A 21,601-nucleotide genomic window follows, 5' to 3' on the forward strand; every position below is an offset into this window, starting at 1 on the left:
GAAATTCAACCAGATTTTGACACATTCAAGACCCGCTAATAAAGCGGGTCCCATTTGAAGGCCCTTATCATTGTCAGTGATGCTATGCTTGATATTTCCAAATTAACTAAATTAAATCACTACAAACTACCACACAGTAATGAGGGGTCCGGGAGATCTAGGACCCTGGGACAGGTCCTCACTTTGCCTGGTTGAAAACTAAGGGCGCTCCGATCACTGATCGCTGAAGGCAGTATTGGCCACTACCGATCACCAATCAATGGGTCTATTTGAAACCTAATGCTTAAAGTGTAGCCTTGTTTATTTCACTATTCATATTAACATTGTATATTAACTATTAAAATGAATTTATTATAAATTGCTAAGAGTTTGTTAAATGGCAGGCAACATGTGCAACATATTCCATTCTCTCTCACAACTTTAACCAGAGCAGCCTACACTGGTTATTGGGACCAGTTGAGAGCTCAACAAATATACTGTGTTTCCCACAGAATGAATGTACCTGTAGCAGGGAGGGGAGAGGTTTCAATTTATTTTTATTTCTATTGGTAATTTCTTATTTCACCATTTTAATTTTACTTAATTCTCTACCTTCTTTTGGTGTTTTAGTGTTTACTCACAAAATACTTTGTACACTTTTCCTTCCTTCCTTCCTTCCTTCCTCTTTTCCCCCTCATATCGCTACACCTCTGTTTGTCCCTACATAGCAATGATCTGTCTTTAACCATTTGACTCTTCCACTCCAAAATGTCATGCTATGATGTTGGATTTTACAGGGACTTTGATAAATACAATGCAGACCCCACTGTTCTGGCTGCTTTTTTAACTTTACCTTTTTAATACTCAGATGTTAAGCATATGGTAGTGCGTTCTTTATACTATGACAGTTTTTCTAAAATTAGATAAAATAATTGCATTATATCCCCTTGTTTTATCCAGTATCGCACTGTATTGAATCATAACCCCTGTATCTTGATACATATCATATCTATATCATATTTTAAAGATCCAAGTCTAAATTTGTAGTGACTGGTAGCTGCTTGAATCATATGAATCTCCTGCTGTCTATATGTTGTGAAACTATGAACTATTTCTATACTAATGGATCAAGGTCCCCAGTGTCACTATGAGCTTTCAGGTTTCACTGTGGGAATACACTGTACTATAAATCTACAGTGGGCGGCGGTTATAAAATAAATCAATCAATACAAAAATTACAGTTTCTCTCCTTTGCCCTTCTCCCAGAGCCTACTTGAAAACTCAATTTGTCCATTGAATTTGTAACCAACCTAGAGAAGATGGGCCACTGTCCGGTCTCTGACAGGACATCTGGTTCTGAGGACACTGCAGTGTGGATTTAACAGATGAACAGTGCTGACGTCATGTGTCTGGTGTGAAAGGGTACAGGCTGTCCTATATTTTACACATTGTAAAGCCTTCTGAGAAAGAATGATGATTTTAAAAAGAGAAACAAAGGCGATTCCATTTTCTATATCATTCTAAAATGGTATGATGGGCTTGGGAAAATGTTGAGCACTAATGTAAGCGTGTGTAATTTGTAGTTAATGGGCTAAAGAAAGGAGAACCACAGATGTGGTCTATTATGAGCAAAGCACAAACAGCGTCCTAAAGGGCAACATGCAAGAGAGAGATTGACTCACCAACTAAAGACCCCGCGCCTCATCGCCTCTGTTGTTGCTTTGATAATGACAAGAGATTCGAAGAGCTTTGCACTGCTAAAGACAACAGCAGATGTGCTGAGAGTCATTATAAAGAGTAACTGTTGTAATATCAGACTGAGGTCTGGTAATGAGTATTCTACAGTGTCAAATTTCATTCATTTATCTCAGTGACTGAAGCACTTCTTTTTATTTTGTGCATGGAATGCCCTCCACAAATAATGCTTCCTTGTTTTACCTTAAAGCAACATTATGTAAGATTTGGTATTCGTTCTATTAAGCCCCCCGTTGCAATACCACTGTGGTAAATATGGACAGCTGTACATTTGTTATGATTCCATTACTTATGATCAAAAACTAGCAAGTCGATAACTTTTCTAATACAGCCAAACATCCAGCAAGTGCAACAACATAAGACAGAGCAAGCAGCTAATATAACTGACTAGTCCAACATTATTTCACAAAGCTCTGCTCCCCATCAGTCAGAATTCCCTGCTGGCTCCCTCTCAGCCCAGGGCTGAAAACCTCCTCCCATCAGACCAATGCTCCTTTGCTAGCAACACTCACTCGGCTTAGCGGTCAATGTACTTACTAGCAAAGCTTTCTGTTTCTGGAGGGCCAAGTTTATTTAGTGATTTGGATAAAACTGGATCATGTTTTATGGAAAAAATATTGTCAGGTTTTTCACTCTGTTGTAGCATGCAACCGAACGGGGCTCAGCAGCTATCTGACTCTTTAGGGTAGACTTTAATGTATAAAAGTTAGATAATGTGGCTTTAATATAGATTAATCACAAACCTGCAGCCCACTGATGTGATGAAGAATTTCTGGCTACTGTTTGGTGGAACTACAAGCAGTAAATGTATTTATGCATGAGTATTCACATAGGGCCACTTCAGACTTGTTGAACCCCAGTTAAGCACAAGTTTAAAAAAAGCCACTTTAAGTTGCCACTCATTTATCTCCAGTGTGGGCAAAACAGGCAAACACAAAAGGCCCTGCTGGCTTCTCTGTCCTAATGAGCCTAAATGGGTCTAAATGTCAGGGAACAAGAGCACCTGCTATAGCCTGGCAGGCCGCTGTCATATTGGTAATAGTTGACTGGCACATACAGTCTGCCACAGGAGCTGGGCAATTACGTGGGCAGACAAACTCCCTTATCTCTAATGAACACTTGCAGTCGCTTTAAAAGCTTTCACATCTGTCCTGGCAGCGGGGGTGGGGTGGGGGGTTAGTCATCTCTTACCATCACACAGTCTCCTCTGAACTGCTTCAGCAATTTGTGTCTTTTTTTCAAGAGAATGTGGGCAAACACTTGATCGTTACAGTAGAGGGTTTTGAAAGGTGGAAAACAAAGTTTGGTTGCAGAGATGTCCTCTAAATTATGGGCTTTCAGTCGAATAATCTTTGATTGTTTAAAGGTGCCGTTTACAGCCCAACCTGTCTCATTACAGCCCTGCTTCTGCTGGGAAACTACAATGATGCAGAAATTTTGCTGTGATTGGACAAAATTGCAAGTATCGCCAAATTTGCGTGGATTGGTTAAATTTGTGTTAATTGTTGCAATTGCAACGTCCTTGAGGTACTGTCTTACCTCAAGTGGTATCTAGCCATGTAGATAGTTGTTTTTTTACACCGGGAGACCACGGTAGATTAGATCTTCTAATGTGAAGTCCTTCCACGTTGAATGGTCACTTAACTCTGTCTCTTCCTGCTAGCTTCACTAAGGCTTGCAGCCAAAGCTACAAGCCTTAACAAGGAATGTTTGTTGACAAGTCTTCCAGTCCTGCCTAACTCATTTAGATATTGTCAAAATGTGAACTGTCAACACATCATTGTGATATTATCAGACACTAGGCAACATCAGCATAAGCATGTGTTCCGATATTCACTCTTCTTTTAGTTCTGCTTAGTTCCCCACCAGTTCCTGAGAAGATTGTTTGTCTGTCTGGGTTGTTTGGTGCTGGGCAGGTAGTGTAGAGTGGCTTAAAAATACAGTTGTGGGCTGTAAAACCCAAAACAATGAGCTTAAAGATGCTAAAAGCACAGGGGAACTACAGAGATGGGTGATAATGCTCAGTGAGCTTATGCCTGTGAGCATCACACATAGCCATTTGATCCATTGTTATTATAAAAATATTGATTAGTGCGGCTTTGTGAGATCCTATGGTAATATAATTTGGGTGAGCTGACCCTTTGAAGAACAAACATGTAATTAACACATACACATTGTATAATCAGGCTGCCAGTCGCCTGTTGCATGGTAGATAAGGTATTGATTTCTAACAACAGTGTCTTTGTTCATTTATTCATCCACCACATCCTGATTATGCTTGTCCTTGCATACACAGTCGCTAACAATGCTACTTCTCCCTTTAAACCTCAAACCCTATCAGCATACAAGACACTTGAGAATAGAGAATCAACAAACAAACAGAGAGAAGAGAGAAAATACATTTTGCATAACTTTGCTTTGACTGGTTGCATCTCTGTTCCTTACTAATTGCATCAGCTAAGATCATTAGCATGAATCAGTGTAGAGCCTGACACAGCAATATGAAAGAGTGCAGAAAGGCTGAGGGAGGATGATTATATGGAATCTCAGAGCGGGCCTATCTCTGGCACACACACACGCCACCGCTGCACGCCGCGCTGTCACAAGACAAGCTGTTGCCAGTCAGCAGAGGAGCGTGCAGACGGCGAGGAGACAGAGAACGGGTGGTGTTTATTCTCCATGAAGGCGGTGCAGTCCGACTGAAGGCATGGGCCGCTGCTGGTGACAGGGCAACGCAGCGTGATTGACTGTGCGGCCTGTGGAAATGATCACTCGGGGGCTGAGGAATAAAGCGGAATAAGCCCGGTGCTATCACATGTCACCGTCCCCTGTGCGGAGGAATATGCATGTCACCTAAGTCTGACGGGCTGTCTGGGCAAATGTAACGGTGGTGTCTGAGATAGCGAGGGATTACATTTTTCATTAAAGCTGCACGAGGCAGCCGACAACGTTAGCGGCTCTGCACATCAGCAAGAGGTCACACCATGTAGTGTGATGTCAGTAAACTACACACAGCGGGCTTACATTTTACACAGCCAGCTGTACGCCAAAGACAGCTACAAACAACAGCAAGAGAGGTGAAAGGTTAGACAGTTTGTTTCAACGCTAACTGCGTTTACATGCACACTAATTTTCCACTTTTACTCTGAATATGATATTATTCCGTGTTTGAAGAGGGTCATTTAAACCGCTTATTCAATTTGGATATTCCTAATTAGGCCTTATGGAAGTAAAGGAGTATTTTCCAATAATTCATGTGGGATAGGCTGATGTTCTTCAGGTTCTAGGAGCATTCTTTATACAGCACGTCTCAGTTGTGCACAAAAGAAAATTTCTGTTCGGAAGAAGAGACACACCTACTTTTAAAGGGGACATATTATGCAAAACCAACTTTTGAATCATTTGATTATGTATATTTGGACTCATCAGCAGGCACAGTGTGAAAAAAGATGACTCAGACATGTTTTTGTGGGCTGCCTCAGTCAGAATATAGGAGATAAAACACGCAATGTAGACTTCGCACTAACTGTGACGTCACAGTTTGTGTTTGCGACCTTTCACTGCAATGTTGCCACCCTACCAGGAAGTTTACTTCCTTGTTGTTTAGCGGAGTTCCGCCATTGTCACTGTAAAAGAGCGAGCTAGCAGAGAACAAGCAAGCGAGCCCAGCCTGCAGCCTGCAGCCTAATGTCTGGGCAAAGGCTTCAGCAGGTAAACTGTTCAGTCATTGGCTGCACAGCCCAACACTAATCTACATATGTATGAGCACAGTGGATTTATTTTTATTTTTGACAGCAATATCCGGCTAGAGTCGGAAAAACCAGAACGTGAACCACTTCGTGTCGGACTGCTTTCACAACCTCGGTCAGTACAACAGTGGACTGGCTGAAAGACTGTTCCTGAAAGAGGGATTGTACCAACTGTCTGTGGAGAGACGGCAGAGGAAGGAACTGTAAGTATTTTTAATAATTGATGCTGTTTTTCATTGTTCGTGTAATGCTAGCACATGCTAACTGTTATTAGCTACAGGAGCCTCAGTGATGCTAACGTAGTTATTGTTTGTTAAATGTTTGTTAAATGTTTGTTAAATGTTAAAAGATGAACATGAAACTTATAAGGTGAGGTTCATTTATAAAGCCAGCTGGTGCAGATGTCTCCATATTCTCCCCTGCTGATATCTCAACCTGCCACCGGAAATGCCACTGCGAGCTGCCGATGCCACTGTTTGAGCTAGGCCCTGCTGACTGCTGGTCGGCTCCGGTGTGTGTGTTACGGTGTGTGTGTGTTCCTGTGTGTAAATGAACTTGATCTACGTGCACCAGAGTTAACGATAGAGCTACTGTGAGAGAGGAATAGTCAAACTGCAGGGATTCATTAGTTTAGTAATATTGTGTAACTTCGATGCTCACTAGGCTTTTTGTGGAGTCAAACCTAATAAAAGTTTTCTGATCCATTTATTTATCATTACTGCAGTACTGGTTTTACTGACGATATAAGTGCAGGTCCAGTGTAACATCTCATACTCATATCATCTCCTATTGTATAATAAACAACACTTATGTTCACTTCTAAATGTCTGTTATTGCACCGGGAACTTGTTACAACATCAGTTACAGTCAGTAAATGTCCTGTGTGTGTATCTGCTGCCATTAGATAGACATTGTGTTGGTAACCTCAGACTGTTTCAACAAATCATCACTACAGTTAGCTGCAACAAGGCACCCACCAGAGACACTGCTTTATTATTTTAGTTTATAACTTTGGACTACTGTGAGCCACAATAAGCTGTTGTCTGCCTTACAAGTAACACTGTATCTGCCTTGTTTTACAGGTGAGCTGATGAAGCTCAGGTGTTCCTGGACCCATCAGAGGACAGAGACAGCTGCAGCATCAGGACAGTCTGGGTATCCAAAGGAAGACTCAACAAGATGAACACTGACTGCAGAGCTCCATTACCAGCTCACACTTCAGTATACTAGAAACCATAAACCTTGATGGAGAACATGATCTGCACAGTTTACATAAAAGTTATAGCTTTGTTACTTACAACATGTGTAACTGGAATATGAATGAAACATAAATAAAGTGTTTTACTTTTAAGAAGAGTTTTGGTCATTTTTAAATTCAGTAATAAGTGTGGTTTTATATAAATTACATGTTATTTCACAAAGGTGTTATGAAGATTTCCTGCATGTAGAAGTGTTGAAAACCTGGTTTGTGTAACATCTATCAATATGAAAATGTGAAATTTAAACCTGTAGTAATGACCGTAAGCAACACAATACAGTACTGTCTCACATTCAAACTTTATTATGTTGGAAGATAAATAACGACAATATATAATATAAATGATACAGTATTCAGTATATATATACAGTATTTTGAATGGGGTTAAAACATAATTGCAGCTTTTACACATATCTGAAAGTTATCTTTGGTAATAATACTTTTAAGTTAAAATATCAGACTTTGAAATATGGATACAGTACAGTTTACAGTTGGTTACTTAGCAGTTTTTAAACCACATAAACAAGTTACTTTATTAGATGAGTAATTCTTCAGTTATGTTGACATGTTGTACAGGATAAAGTATTCCAGGCAGTAAGTTTCCATGGTCTCAGTAAATTAATGTGTATAAAGAATATAACAGATGGGAGGTTACAGTAATCATCATACCATTACTCTGATTACTTTGGTACATTTACTGGGTGTTTCTTCACTAGAAACAACTGGTTGACTAATGTTGTTAATATTATGTAATATATAATATGTTTAACTTCACTGGGCTGTGTAGACTGTAGGTCACTGCTCACTGCTGTACCTGTAAAGACAAGCATAAAACACAGTGTTGGTTCTCATAGTTAAGGTATAAACACTAACATTGTGTGATAGACAGCGGTTAAAATAATAATAATAAACAGCACTAATATATATATATGTATATATATGTATATATATGTATATATGTGTATATATGTATATATATATGTATATGTGTATATATATGTGTATATATATGTATATATATATATGTATATATATATGTGTATATATGTATATATGTGTATATATGTATATATATGTATATGTGTATATATATGTGTATATATATATATATATGTATATATATATGTACATATATGTATATATGTATATATATATATTAAATATATATGTATATGTATGTATATATATATGTATATATATATGTATATATATATGGTATATATATATGTGGATATATATATATGTGTATATATATATGTGTATATGTATATGTATATATATATGTGTATATGTATATATATATATATATATGTATATATATATATATATATATATATTAGTGCGATTAATCGCATTAATGTCATAGTTAACTCTCAATTAATCGCACATGTTTATCTATTCTAAATGTCCCTTGATTTCTTTTTGTCCCATTATTTTTTCTCATTTTAATGCTCTTATCAACATGGAAAAGTGGATCGGCTTGCTTTGTGCAAATGTTGTTTTTATTGAAAAATCATCCTTTCTCGCCTGGCTTTGACAAGGGGGCGGAGAATTCTCATCAGCTGTGTGTTCATCATCAAGTAGTATTTCAGACTGGACGTGCTGCGATGATAGCTCAGTTCACAACGACAAAACACACAGATCACTTTGGTCTTGTCAATGGAACCATTTGGCAACTTTTAAAAGTAAACTTTCTATTCAGAATATTATTTCATTATTATAACATTTTTTTACAGCTCAGCCTTCCAAATGTGTAGGAGAAACTACGGTGGCCACAAAATTCCCAATCTAGAGCCAGTGTTTTAGGTTTGTTTGTTCTGGGCTACTGTAGAAACATGGCGGACTCCACCAGAAGAGGACCTGCTCCCCCTTTAAATAAAACTGCTCATTATTTTTTATAGCGAACCGACCTCACTCCCTGCACACTGCCCAGGGTTGACGCCCAGAAATGTTCTAAACACAGCAAAATAAGACATTGCCACACACCTCTAGTGGGTCATAAGTGATGACTGTTTTTTAGGAAGACCCTGTGTAGTATGCTTTTAAGAATGTTTGTTTGAGGGATTGTCCATGAGAGCAGACTTCATCTTCGCAGCATCTTATGTTAAAACTCATTTGGCAAAAACTGCCTTGTGTACACATTATGTGTTGCTCTATGAGACCAGAGATGTAATTGATCCACAGGGAACAAAAAGCAGCCTGCTTCATTTATGTTTGACAGAAAGCGCTGTTGTTATTCCATCAGCATGCCAATTCTGTTTGACTGCCACCTATTTGTGTCTGTGAGAAACAAATCTATAATGGTTTAGAAAAGTGAGAAAATGTTTTAATGTGAAGTCTAATCTCTTTTTTGGAGGGCCACATTTGGCCCACAGGCTACCACTGCTGTACAAAATTTAATTTGGACCAATGGGGCAAACCTTGTGGCCATGGCTCAATGTTGCTGACTTGTGAATGGACCTCTTGCATATTACAGCTTTGGTATTTCTCATTGTAGACTCATTATCTCAGAGTGGACTCCTGGTACAGTTTAATTGATATCTCTGGAGAAAGTAGAAATATAGTTGGAATATGATTACAGCTGGTTGAGTTGTATTCCTTCTGAAGCTGTTGACTCTGCAAAAACAAAGCTAGGACAAAAACAAAGATGTGCGTTGGTCTTTTTTTCACTCATATAGCCTCTATAGTATTTTTATCTTCTGTAACTTCACGAAGCAGTGTGCCTTGACTCTTTTTGGGAATTAATTTTCCTTTTTTGTGGACAATAATAATTAAAAAGTTAATTTGGAATGTGCTTTTTAAAACCCAGCACAAGTAACAAACATGCACAGCAGATGATGAGAGTCAGTTATAAAGACATAAACATTGGCAGGCTGATGAAAGAAATAGTTTTAAGAAGTGATTTAAAAGAATATTTGGCAAGCCAGGTCACTCCACAGCTGGTGAGCCCTCACAGGGAACTCAGTCCCCTCTGGTCTTAAACCCAGACAGAGGAACAGCTAGCAGGTTCTTGTCTGAGGTCTGCAGGCTGTGTGCAGTTTGGTACAAAGAGAGCAACTCTGAAATAATCAATAATTTTAAAATTAATCCCAAAACAAATGGGTGTAGTGATTCTGAAAGCAGAGGTATATGATGCTGTATTTTGTACCAGTTCATGTGTGTTGAGGGATTTCTGGCTCACACCTGTGAAAATCCACTTCAATTTCAGAATACTTTGCATTCCTGTTAACCATATTTTAAAGCCTGCAGCAGCTTCCTGTGTTTTCAGGGTTCCCACACATCCTGGAAAATCTGGAAAACGTGGAAATTTAGAGAACTGTAAAATTGTATTTGTATTTTATCTCCTCACTCAAATGGCTGACATGAATCAGTTTGGACATTTTTGCAAAAGGCGACTGTTCAGCAGCTGACTCTGCTGTATAAGATGTCAACACGTCAAAGAATTTCAAAAGGTTCCTGCTCACATTTGCCTTGTAACTATCACACAAAAATAAATACAACAACAGTCTGATGGATTACCTACCTTAATTAATTAACCTTAATTTTCCCACTGAAATGATCTGACACCAGTAAGTACTTTGAAGGCAGGCAGCTGATGCATGCAGCTAACCATTGTATTGCATGAATGTATTCAAGTCAAATAAGGCTTGTTTTCAAGTTTCAGTTTAGCATCATCAAACATGCTGAATGACCAAAAGCTCTTGACCTCCGATAAGAATTCTCCTCGACATGAATGTTATGTAAATACATAAACAAGATCTTGCACCGTTATACGGTACAGCAGCAGTGTTGTTCTGCAGCAGCACATGAAAGTCCTGCTAGAGCCACAGCCAGCTTTGTTAACAACCGCTCATATTTTCTGCTCCATAAATTAGATTGGATGATCTGAGTTGGCTAATCCCTTGAAGACCAGTCACACTGATCACAGGGGTCATATACCTGATAGGAACAGCTTGTAAAAAAAGATTTCAGCCATTAGCCTCAGTTACAGGGCACTTATTAAACTATAGTGGATCTTTGCTGATTGGACTGGCAGCATTTATATCAATGCCTCTGAGCGAATAAATGAGAATAATGGTGATGGGAAATGTTTGTCGATCCAGCAGCCATGGATATTTTTTATGATTCCACCAGTGTCTGCAGTTGTTGCTTACAAATCCTTTTTGAATCAAATTCCAAATTAAAATGGATTGTCTTTGCTAGGCCCATACAGTAGATGGACTTTGAGCTCATCAGGGATCAGTAAACCCAGCAGCAGCTTCCACCAGGCACCACACAAGACCAAATCAATCTTGAAGTTCAACCTTTTAAGTCTTTATGGAAGCTGCCAAGTAATTGGCTGTCATTGGTTATGAGTCTTCTACAACTCTGCTTGGAGACTGACCATCTTTTATTGGCCCAACTTTAAAAGGCCATCACATGGGACTGGGTCATGCTCCCTCTCTCAGCTGGTCAGTGCCGGGACAGACAATGAGACTGGCTGATTAAAGTTAGGTGGCTGCTTTCTTGATGAAGCCTTGGCTGATCATGGTGAGCTGGACCAGGCTTTGCTTGAAGGCTATCACTTTTACAGCTGACCTTGAGTGAAGATCCTCTTGGAAATTTATGGCAAATAATGTTCTAAGGAGTCCCATTTCCAAGATTCACTGTCACTTTGCACTCAACCATCACTCTGCCTCAAAAGACAATCTACACTCCTGACAGGGCAGTCCCATTAAAAATATTGCCAGCCACCTTGGTGTCCTATCCAATTATGTGAAGAGGGAATTAATACTTTAAAAAGCAGCTAGTTTATAACAGTTATTGCAATTTATGCTACCTGTTTCACAGGCACATTAAGACCGATTGACTTGAGGCATCATTACTTTCTGTGTGGTGCTAGGATAGCAGTTAACTGATGGAATAGTTACTGAATATTCGAGTCAACTTCCAGCAACATGGGGAGCCTGAGGAACTGTATTTCAATCAGGTCTCAGCTGAGCATGGCTGTTTATTACTGTTATTACTGATGTTTGGTAAAAATACACATACATCCATCTGATCAGTTTCTGATCTTTTTTGATCAGTCATGTAGGTGTTCTAGCAGACTGTTGCTGTGGACACAGAGCTTTTCCTGAGGGCGAACTGCATTCCAGCACTCACTTATGGGCATGAACTTTGGGGAGTGACCGAAAGAGTGAGATTGCGGGCACAAACAACTGAAATGACTTTCTGTCGCAGTTGAGTGGGAAGGATCAGTCATGTAGGTGTTCTACCAGACTGTAGCGCTGAAGAGGTAGCTGAGTCTAAGTCAAAACTCTCAATTTGACCTATACTCCAGCCCTCACCTATAGCCATGAGCTTTGGGGAGAGGGCAAAAGAATGATGCTCCAAATACAAGCAAACTGAAATGAGTTTCCTTCGCATTGGTCATATTGCACAGAATCGCATCATTTGATGAACTTCATTTGACGCACTTCATTTGATGGTCGAAGCACATGCTGAAAGCCATCATGCAGAGAAAAGCAAAAGGTCTTGGTAGATGTGGGGAAGAGTGAATTTGATAAAAGTGCCGCTCTTCTGAAGAATTTACAGGTAATGATGACTGGAAATAGGACAGAAGCACACCCTGACGAGTCATGACCCAACTGGAGTGTGTTGCCCTTTAGAGATAAAGAGCTTGAAGTAGAACATGCCCTTTTGCATTAAAGAAGATAGTAGAGATGGTTCGAAAATCTTATGCCTCTTGGACCCCCATGCCTCTTACCCTCCTGGTACCCCCCAGGAGCAGCTGAACAATGTGGCTTGCTGCCACTGTGAACAGGGCCAAAAATAGATTGATAGATTTCCTGATCACCTGTTGATTAGTAAGGGCCCTTACTTTCAAGAAAACACAAGGCCCAAGATTTCTCAGTCTTTATGGTCCCAGTGTTGGATCTCAGAATTTTTAGAACAGAAACTAGAGAGCTGTCAAATTATTTTATTCATTTTTAAAGAAATTTGGCAGAGCCAAAAAAAATTAAGGAAAGAAACATATTTAACTTGAAAATCATCTGTGACACTTCATTGCTTGAGCTAAACTTGCATATATTGTACCTTTCCATTTAGAGATGCAGTATGCAGCGTTTCACCCAGAGGCAGGTTTCGTATTGTTTTCCCCTCCTTAACCTCACTTTGTCAAGTTTCACTCCTGACACTTGTCGCTCGGCTTGATTAGCTCCCTGTCGTAAAATGGCATCAAGCCTGAGGCTGAGGGAAGAGGCAACTGTAACGACCCCACAGGTGTTTACTGAATAATCCACAGTGGTCCCCTGTGTTTTGTCCGCTTCACATTTAACTTCGCTTTTCTGACATTTCTTGCTGTTTTCCATCGTGTTGTTCCTATAACTTCCTTACTGAGTGAAGCTCAATGCTGGCCAGCTTACAGCAAACGGCACATACAAAACTTTCTAAACATCACTGTAAAGCCATTTACAACAAATGCATCTACTAACAAGTAGGGTTGGGTATCATTTTCGTTTTTTTTCCAATACCAGTGCAAAACAATACTTTTAAAATGTTACTGGTGTCTAAACAGTGCCTGAACCAATTCCTAAAAAATAAGAAAGTGGCAGTCAATGACATTAAAGAACAGCTTTAGGCACATTTAAACTTTAAATTGAGCAATTAACTTAACAGTTTAAAGTATAAATATATATATAATCTAGTAATATTTATTAATAACACACAGTAATATTTATAAATAACACATTTACAATACAAATTTACATAATAAATAAAACCAAACCCAACCTGCCAGAGCCATGTAAAGACAGAGTTGCTGTAATGTGAACTAGCAATGGCATGTTTGGTGATGCCTCTGTTGCCTCTAACATTCGCAGAACCAGAGCAACTATTTCAATAGACAGCTCTGATACAGAAATGAGGCACTGACATCCGCATTGTGATTTGGTCTGGTAGATACCATCCATATAGGAACCGGTGCCATATTGACGACCAGGTCTCAGTACCCAACCCTACGTAAGGACTGTGTTTATCCAAAGCCCTGATACATCTTCGTCCTCTGTGCCACAGGGCTCCATTGTTGTTCTTTCTCACCTAATTTCTCCTGTCTCTACCTGCTCTCACATTAAGGCCAACCATACTAAATTAGTTGTGATTTATAATGTGTGTAGTCCTATCTGTCTGTCACTGAGAGATCAAACCTGCATGTGGCGCCACACAGCTCAGGCTTTGATGAAACCAGCAAGTCTCACCCATTAATAATTACAATCGGCACACAGGGACATCTGTATCCCTGGGCTGTATCAGCTCTTACACAGTAACCTGATGCAAGAAGGCTAAAAGTGGAGTTATGGTGACACTGCAGTTTTTCACCCAAACAATCTCTCTCTTTCTCTTTCTGAGCGGCTGTCTCGGCCTGATGCCAGGTCATGTTATAAATTAGCGCATTAGCAGTTTTGGTTCGGCTCCCATGGCCTGATAAAAACAGGTTGCAGAAGAGCGAGATCCCCACAGCTGTAGAGGTGGGATAAGCGCTAGTGGACACGAAAGCTATTTGTCATTGTTAATTATTTGACTGCTATAGCCCCACAAAAGACATCCAAACTAATTAACAAATACAACCAGGAGAGCAGCAGGGGACATTGTGGACGCATTAACACGGGATTGTTTTGGCGTTCTTGGGGAAGAGTTTGAATGACTTTATAAAGTAAACTTTCAAGTACCTTGGGAACAGAGTTTGTCTACTTATAATCCTGTTATTTTAATCTTAAGAGCGCTATTTGGAAGACAGATGAGTAATTTTATTAGATTAAATATACAGTATTTCTTTTTTAACTCTATTTGTAGTTATTTATTTTTTTCCTCTGTATGAGATGTGTCTGTTAGCATTAAAAGAGTACAATTACAGATGATCTTGGCTTTAAATGCTGTCTTTGATCTTTCTCTGGCTGTCCACTTATTCCTGGTGGATGACCTTTGACCTCTTCCCAGTAGATGATCTTACTGGTTTTGGTGTGGTTTTCACAGACAGCGGATGTCTGTTTCTGGTTAGGGCTAGATGTTCTTAAATCCCAGACAAGTGATCCTGGATATGCCCTCAGACTGGCTGCACGTTTCTTTCTATCCTCCTCTTCACTAATAAGATGTTCTGCTCTGTGTAAGACAACTGATATCTTATGTTGTATGTGGTGGTTAAAGTTAAAATTGAGGTGTTGGGTTTCCTGTAAACTGTGGTCTCAGACTTCCCATGAACGCAGATCCCTAGAAATGCCAGCTCCATTCACTGAATGACAGCTGTGAATACCCTTAAAAACTCATAAGAAAGCAGACCTTTGATCTTATATTCTCTGCAACATAGAGTATATTATTCTGAAAGAATGAACACAAAGAACGAAAGGTCGACTCACCAGTATTAGATCTTTGGTACGTTTGAGTAAAAGTGGTTGGTAGAGCCTGACCCATATGGGATTTTTGAATACATACTTTTTTGCGCATATCAGATAACACATACCCCGATACCGATATGATACCAGTATGTCTGTGATTGGCCAATATATCAGTGGGGCTCTTGTGACTGGGTTGGTCAGTGGTTTGGGGTACTTTGGTGTACAAACTCCAGATATTGTCCAGATATTGTCCAAACACGTTGAAAGATAAAAGCATTTATACTTGTTGCAGGCTCAAAAACAGGGCTAAAAGCCTCCTGTCACAGGGAGGGGACAGATTTTAAGCTACTTTATAGTTGATAAAGTGTTCACTAAAACACCACTTGAAGTGGATATAGTTGAATTGTTGGTTGGTTTCTGAAACCCTTAGTGTTATCTTGTAAACAAACAAAATTTTTTATATGTCGATGGTTTGAACCATGAGGCCTTAAATAGTGGGTTTTGCGAAGGTTTTTAGGTACATTTCTTTTTTTTTTTTTCAATTTTCATTCAAGTAAACAATTGATAATTTACAGAATTTGTATCTGACTTGCTGAGTTCCCTTTCACTAGCCTGGTGACTATGATATTGTTTTCCAGGCAGATGATCCTTCTTAGCGTTGTGTAGCCTTGGGACCTTGACCTCTTCCACTAAGTTCAGAATACTTTTCTGTTGTAGTCTGTCAGAAAGTTGAGTGACCTTTTTATGTCGTCGACTTCCTCAGCTGCTGGTTTTTTTGGTTTTGTGTTGTGTATTTATTTTACACCCACAGTGCAATGATTTCTAGACACTCTTATTAAGTAGTTCTGAGTTTTGTGTCTTGCCAAAGGACATTTCTACGTTCAGACTAATTATCTGAACTTTGATAAAGTACCTAAGACAACTGAGCTCTGCTTGAGCACTTTCTGTGTTACTATCAGTACAGAAGGTACATTGGTTCCAGAGGTACAAACTGTTGGAAATGATGTGGGTATGCACGTTTAACAAGAAAATGACAATAATCCAATGGAAAAAAAGGCAGAAAGGGTAGTTGGCCAGAGCAAAGAGAGAAAGTATGCAAACACTTTCTAACCAACTAAAACTCTAAATGGTGGTAATAAATCCAGAAGCTTTAATTTTTTTAGTGTGAAGGGAAACTGCATTCTCTGGATAGTTTCTCCAATACTTAACATGATTACACGTAATAAAAATGTTATATTTTCACCAGAGGGAGATGTTTTTTTTATGTAATGCAAGATCCTTATCAGCACATCAAATACTAGCTTCCATGAAATGACTCTTCTAAATGAAGTGCCATTGTGCAGCTGGCAAATGTGTTTGTCAAATTAATCTTGCTAATGCTACTTATAGTAATAGCAGGCATGGATTTTTTATTTTTATATTGTAAAAGTATGCATGTTGTTTCACAAGCATTTAGAGAGGAAAGGAGGAGTCGCCTCTCAGCTTATTGAGCGTTCATCCATAAAGCTGTGATAAAGCTATTCTTCCCACTCTTCCTTTCTCTCTTCCTCTGTCTCTCTGCCTCGCTCGCTCTTTCGTCCATGGTGCTTTGGTGTCGGTGATGCTAAAATTCAGCCATGGGAGAAAGATTCTAAGGAACACAACTTCACAGATTAAAAGATAAAAAGGGCAAGTGCAGAGTAGGGATTTTCCCAGCAGTTAATAAACTGCGCCAGTGTTACCGATTACACCAGACATTGTACAAGAAAAGATATTTGTCAGTGACGCTCAATATCTGTAGTGTGCTTACTTTGATCTTTAACATGAGATCTTTAGATCTTCCCCTTACTTTGAACAAAATGGATGCTTACTGTGTTGCCTCCAGATGCAGACAAAGTTTACAGACTGCCTCACTAACAGTATCAGGTTAATCGGGTTGAAATCTGAAGTACTGCCAAATAGGGGCTTTTGCTTTCACTTGGACGCCAAATCCTCTGCCCTTGTCTTATCATCGGTCAACTGTTTGTGCTCTCATCACATGATAAGAGAAATCTGACTCGTGCTACTCTGTGCCGCTACTCTACGGAGTAGATACTTTCAGTTTATAACTGTAGCATCCATCGTCCGTATAAGTATTGATAACACACACAGTAGGTTTTTTTTTCATGAATGCGGGCACTAACAAGCTAAAACAGGTTCAATCCTTCACTTCATTTTAGAGAAACCGTGACACAAAAATATCAAATGTTCAAATTAATGATGATTGATTGATATGTTATTTGATAGCCTAATTTATACAAGTAATATTCATACTGGTTTAAATAGAGCTGAGCAAGAGTTTTGAGCAAAAGTAAATCAAGGCCACTTCCAAATAAAGACAGGTTGAGTTCAGTGGTTGAAGCAGATAAAAGCCTGGGCTATTCATTAGATTTTACGGTGTATGCAGGTTTAAACCCGCTAAAAAATAAGTGATGGATTATTTTCCCATTGCCAGGAGATGAGTTTGCCTTTCTGTTTTTATTTCTGATGTGTCATATTCAATGTAAAAAGCACGCTGGAAAACCAGGTTAGTTAACTGTAGAAGGCAGCATTTGTTACTTGCTGTAGTCTTGCATTGCCAGACCCATCAGTGATCTCCTTTTAGTCTCCTTTTTTCAGCCTCCCCTCAAATCAGGAGACGGTCTCTCACCTCGCTGTGGTGCCAGCGTTGCACTGAACAAAGAACAAAGAACAAATGCTGGTTGTACCCTTTCCTATTGAGGACAAAAGCCAGCTGTTGGTGGGTTTTTTGTCTAGTGTAAAAAACACGTCAGAAATATGAAAGGTTTAATCATGCAAGTGGGAAATGGTTATTTATTTGAAGTGAGAGGTTGACTTATAAATGTAAATGAGTGCATTTATGTAGGTATCTGTGATCGTATGGGTGTCCACTTGGAGTGTTTGTGGGTAGTGGAGGGGAGGGAGTGGTCACTGGATGTGCGGAGGAGCGTGGTGAGGTGTCTGCAAATGTGTGTTTGTGTTTGCATGTATGGACTATAAGTGTAATGATGTAAGGCAGTTTATTTGATTTTTGATGGTTATTTTACAGTTGTATGGTGTAGAGTACCATAGTCATCTGTGAATTTTATTACCATCTTGTCATCCTGGAGAGAGGATCACAGTGGAAACTGCGAGTTGAAAGTTAATTTTCTTTTTCTTTTAACTTTTTTGTGTTTATCCTCAACATCTTTTTAATCAATTTCTCACAATGTCGTATCTGTATATATCTAGATATACATCTAATCAAATCAAAAGGGGCTTTAGCAATGTCACTGCGTTCCCCCAGTCTCAACAATGAACTTTGTGTCTACAATGATACCTAATTTCTAACTAATTTCTTACTGGCCCGGAAAATACGACTCAAGTTCCCTGCGCACCGAGGGGAGTTATAGATGGAAAGGAACTGACAGTGTGAGAGGAAAAGAGATAGACAGACAGACAGACAGACAGACAGGCAGGGAGGGAAGGAGAAAGAGAGACCCAGAAATCAACACTGCATCAGAGAGTGTGAAAAAATGTGTTATCTCCTCTTGACTCACATTGTGTGCCAGCCACAGGGAATCCTGCTCTCTCCCTCTTCTGTTCCGTTTCATCCAAGTACAACGTTGCTGTTAATAATTAGCGAGGAGGTGTAAGACGCCGCCGATTCACCAGCAGAACAATCTGTTGCACACAGAGCTGTCTCATTTTAATAATTAAAATGAATCTACTCTTGTGCATATTTGCATAAATTAAATGAATATTTGTTCTGCGAGGCTTGGCAAACGCGTTCCCGTCAGTGCAATGTGTAAGCACGGTCATGATTGGCAGAGTCTGTTGTCCTACAGGAGCAGTAATCTCCACACTGCGGCACTGACACCAGGGAACAGCGGGTCCACTGCCTTATGTATGACCCTATCATGTGTGATTTACTGGATTTCCCCCCCTTGCAGTCACTCTTTTTATGTGATTAAAGTGCTCCACAGTCCGGTGGGATTTGACCCTGTAACCCCTGACCCTCCTGGGTTAGCCTTCAGCACTATAATCACACACATCCCGGCCTCCAGCTTCAGCTCTACCTCCGGCCCATTTTTGAAGTGAGAGGAAATTAAGTGAAGCACAGTATTATTTTTATTGATTGCTATGTGCTTTGACTCAAAAGAAATTATCATTTGAATATAATATTTTCATAATTGTGTATTACTGCAATAAATAACCCTGCATGGGATAACTTAAAGCCTGATTTGAAGGAGAAAGATCTGGCCTGCAGAGTATTTATTGGTCAGTAATTTCATTTTTTTCCTTAGAGGAAGAATTATTGCCTGTGTCCTTAGCAAGTAGGCCTGGAAGGCATAGATTTCTAATACACAAACACTTATTGGAGCCCAACCAACCCTGGATGTTTGAGGCCAACGTGATATCGATATTGTACAGTTCAAATAAATTTGGTTACTCAAATCCAACAAAATCACTATTGGTCGTCCACATTTGGTTGTATCTAGTGGTTTAGTTGCAGACTACAACCCCCTCCCATCCCACGCATGTAGGAGAAACTGCAGTGGCCACAACACTATCTAGAGCCAATGTTTGGATTGTCCATTCTGGGCTACTGTAGAAACATGACGGTTCAATATGACACTTTCATTGGACCCACTCCCTCTGTAAATACAAACGAAACACAAAGATTCTTATTTTCAGGTGATTATACACTAATGAAAACATACCTATAAATATTATATTCCATTTCTGCCTGTTGATCCTAAATGTTACGGTCAATAATAAGTCATTTAAAAAAAAAAAGCAAGAGTAAGGATGTCAAAATGTAATTTGCAAGTACATTTTTAAGCTGTTTAATGTGCTGCAGCTGACCAGCTAATTAGCTAACTAGCTTGCAAACTGTAGCTGTGCATTTTGCATTATTTGTTTGTTTGTTTGCAGATGCACATAAACATCCCTGCAAGCCTGCCCAGAGTAGGGCATTATAGGTAATATTGAGTCTTTGCTATGGACCCAATAAACCATCTCAGCTAGTTGTATTGGTGTAACCCATCGACATGTAAAAGATGGACGTTGTGTCTCCACTTTCTCCCACTGTATGAAAATTAAGCCAAAATGTCCCAGATACAGCCGATGCCATCTTTCACCACTCAGAGCCAGAGTCTGTGCAGCAGTGATCGGGGTTGGTGCCACAGTATCGAGGTCCCGCCCACACGCACAGCCTACTAACTAAATTGTGGGCAGGGCTCAGCTGTCAATCATGATGTGAAACCCCCTTTTTATAGCTTCAAGTCAGTAATTAAAACCAAATTTATCAGGAAAATGAACTTACATCAACGTGATAAGATCTACTTAAAATGACAGAAACCATCTTTAGAAAATATGTATTTGAAGTGTACTAGTTTGGCCCATCTGCTAACATGGAGGCAGCGGGCTTTATGACCTGTACAGCAGTCAGCAGAGCTGTCATGTGTGGCGCAGTGCAAGTAGTTGCAAGTTTCAACTCATCTCTTGAATCTTTGGTCTGAACAAGGCTGAATAATCTACAGCAGTGGTTCCCAACCTTGTTCGTTCAGCGAGCACTTTTCTTTCAGTGAGTAAACTGACGACCCCTGACTGACGTATTTTATAGATATTTCATATTATATTCAATGCATAACAATAAGAGTAGAGAACAGCTGATAAACTGTACAATGAACACAAACAGTGAAAACAATTTGGATTACTTCTGAGCTGATTATTTCCTGTGAATATTACATCAGAGATGACGTTTTACTGATATTTTTAGGAACTTTTTGTACAATTGTCTGTGTTATGTTATGTCTGTATTATGTATTTTAACATCTTTTAACAATCATACGGACTTAATAGGCTTCTTTTTTGACAAATTCAGTGTTTTCTTGTCCCTGATGCTTGGCCATTGTTCCATTATCTCTTTGGTTGTTTTAATTGGGTTATTTTCTAATGCAGGGCAAGGCTGTTTAAATATAGCTGAATATAGCTTGTGTTCAGCTCTTTGAATTTAGATCTTAAATGATAATCTTAACTTTAAAAATAAATATTTCATTTAGTTTTCTTCACAGAAATTAACAAAATGCTGAGACATGGGCTCAGTTTTCTTACACCCCTTAAAATCAAGAAGGCCTCGCGACTCCCTGTGAAGCTTTGGCAATCCCTAGTCGGAGAACCACTGGTCTAGAGTTATGCAAGCATGTAGGCACAGCGGTGCTTCGAGCTGAATGCTAATATACTAACATATTGCTGTTTAGCAGGTATGTTTATCTGTCTTAGCCTGTGAGCATGCTAATATTTTCTTATTGTTGCTAATTGAGAGCATGGGGCATATAATTTAAAGAGCAGACATGTATGCTGTAACAGAAATAATTAAACATCGATTTAATATAAATTGAACTTATATCTTGTGACCAAGATATAGTGAGTGTGACAGCCTTTCAGCATTCTGTACTGCATTTATTTATACATATATGATACAGATA

The 21,601-nt window shown here is 39.3% G+C and overlaps 1 protein-coding gene across 1 annotated transcript in view; it reads left to right on the plus strand.

Annotated features, from left to right (window-relative positions):
* The window catches only part of LOC127368779 (heparan sulfate glucosamine 3-O-sulfotransferase 5), a 90,127-nt gene that overhangs the window by 27,336 nt on the left and 41,190 nt on the right, over positions 1-21,601 (plus strand). The gene's annotated exons all lie outside the window — the stretch shown is intronic.

Source organism: Dicentrarchus labrax, unplaced genomic scaffold (genome assembly GCF_905237075.1).
Source record: "Dicentrarchus labrax unplaced genomic scaffold, dlabrax2021, whole genome shotgun sequence".
Lineage (NCBI taxonomy): Eukaryota > Metazoa > Chordata > Actinopteri > Moronidae > Dicentrarchus > Dicentrarchus labrax.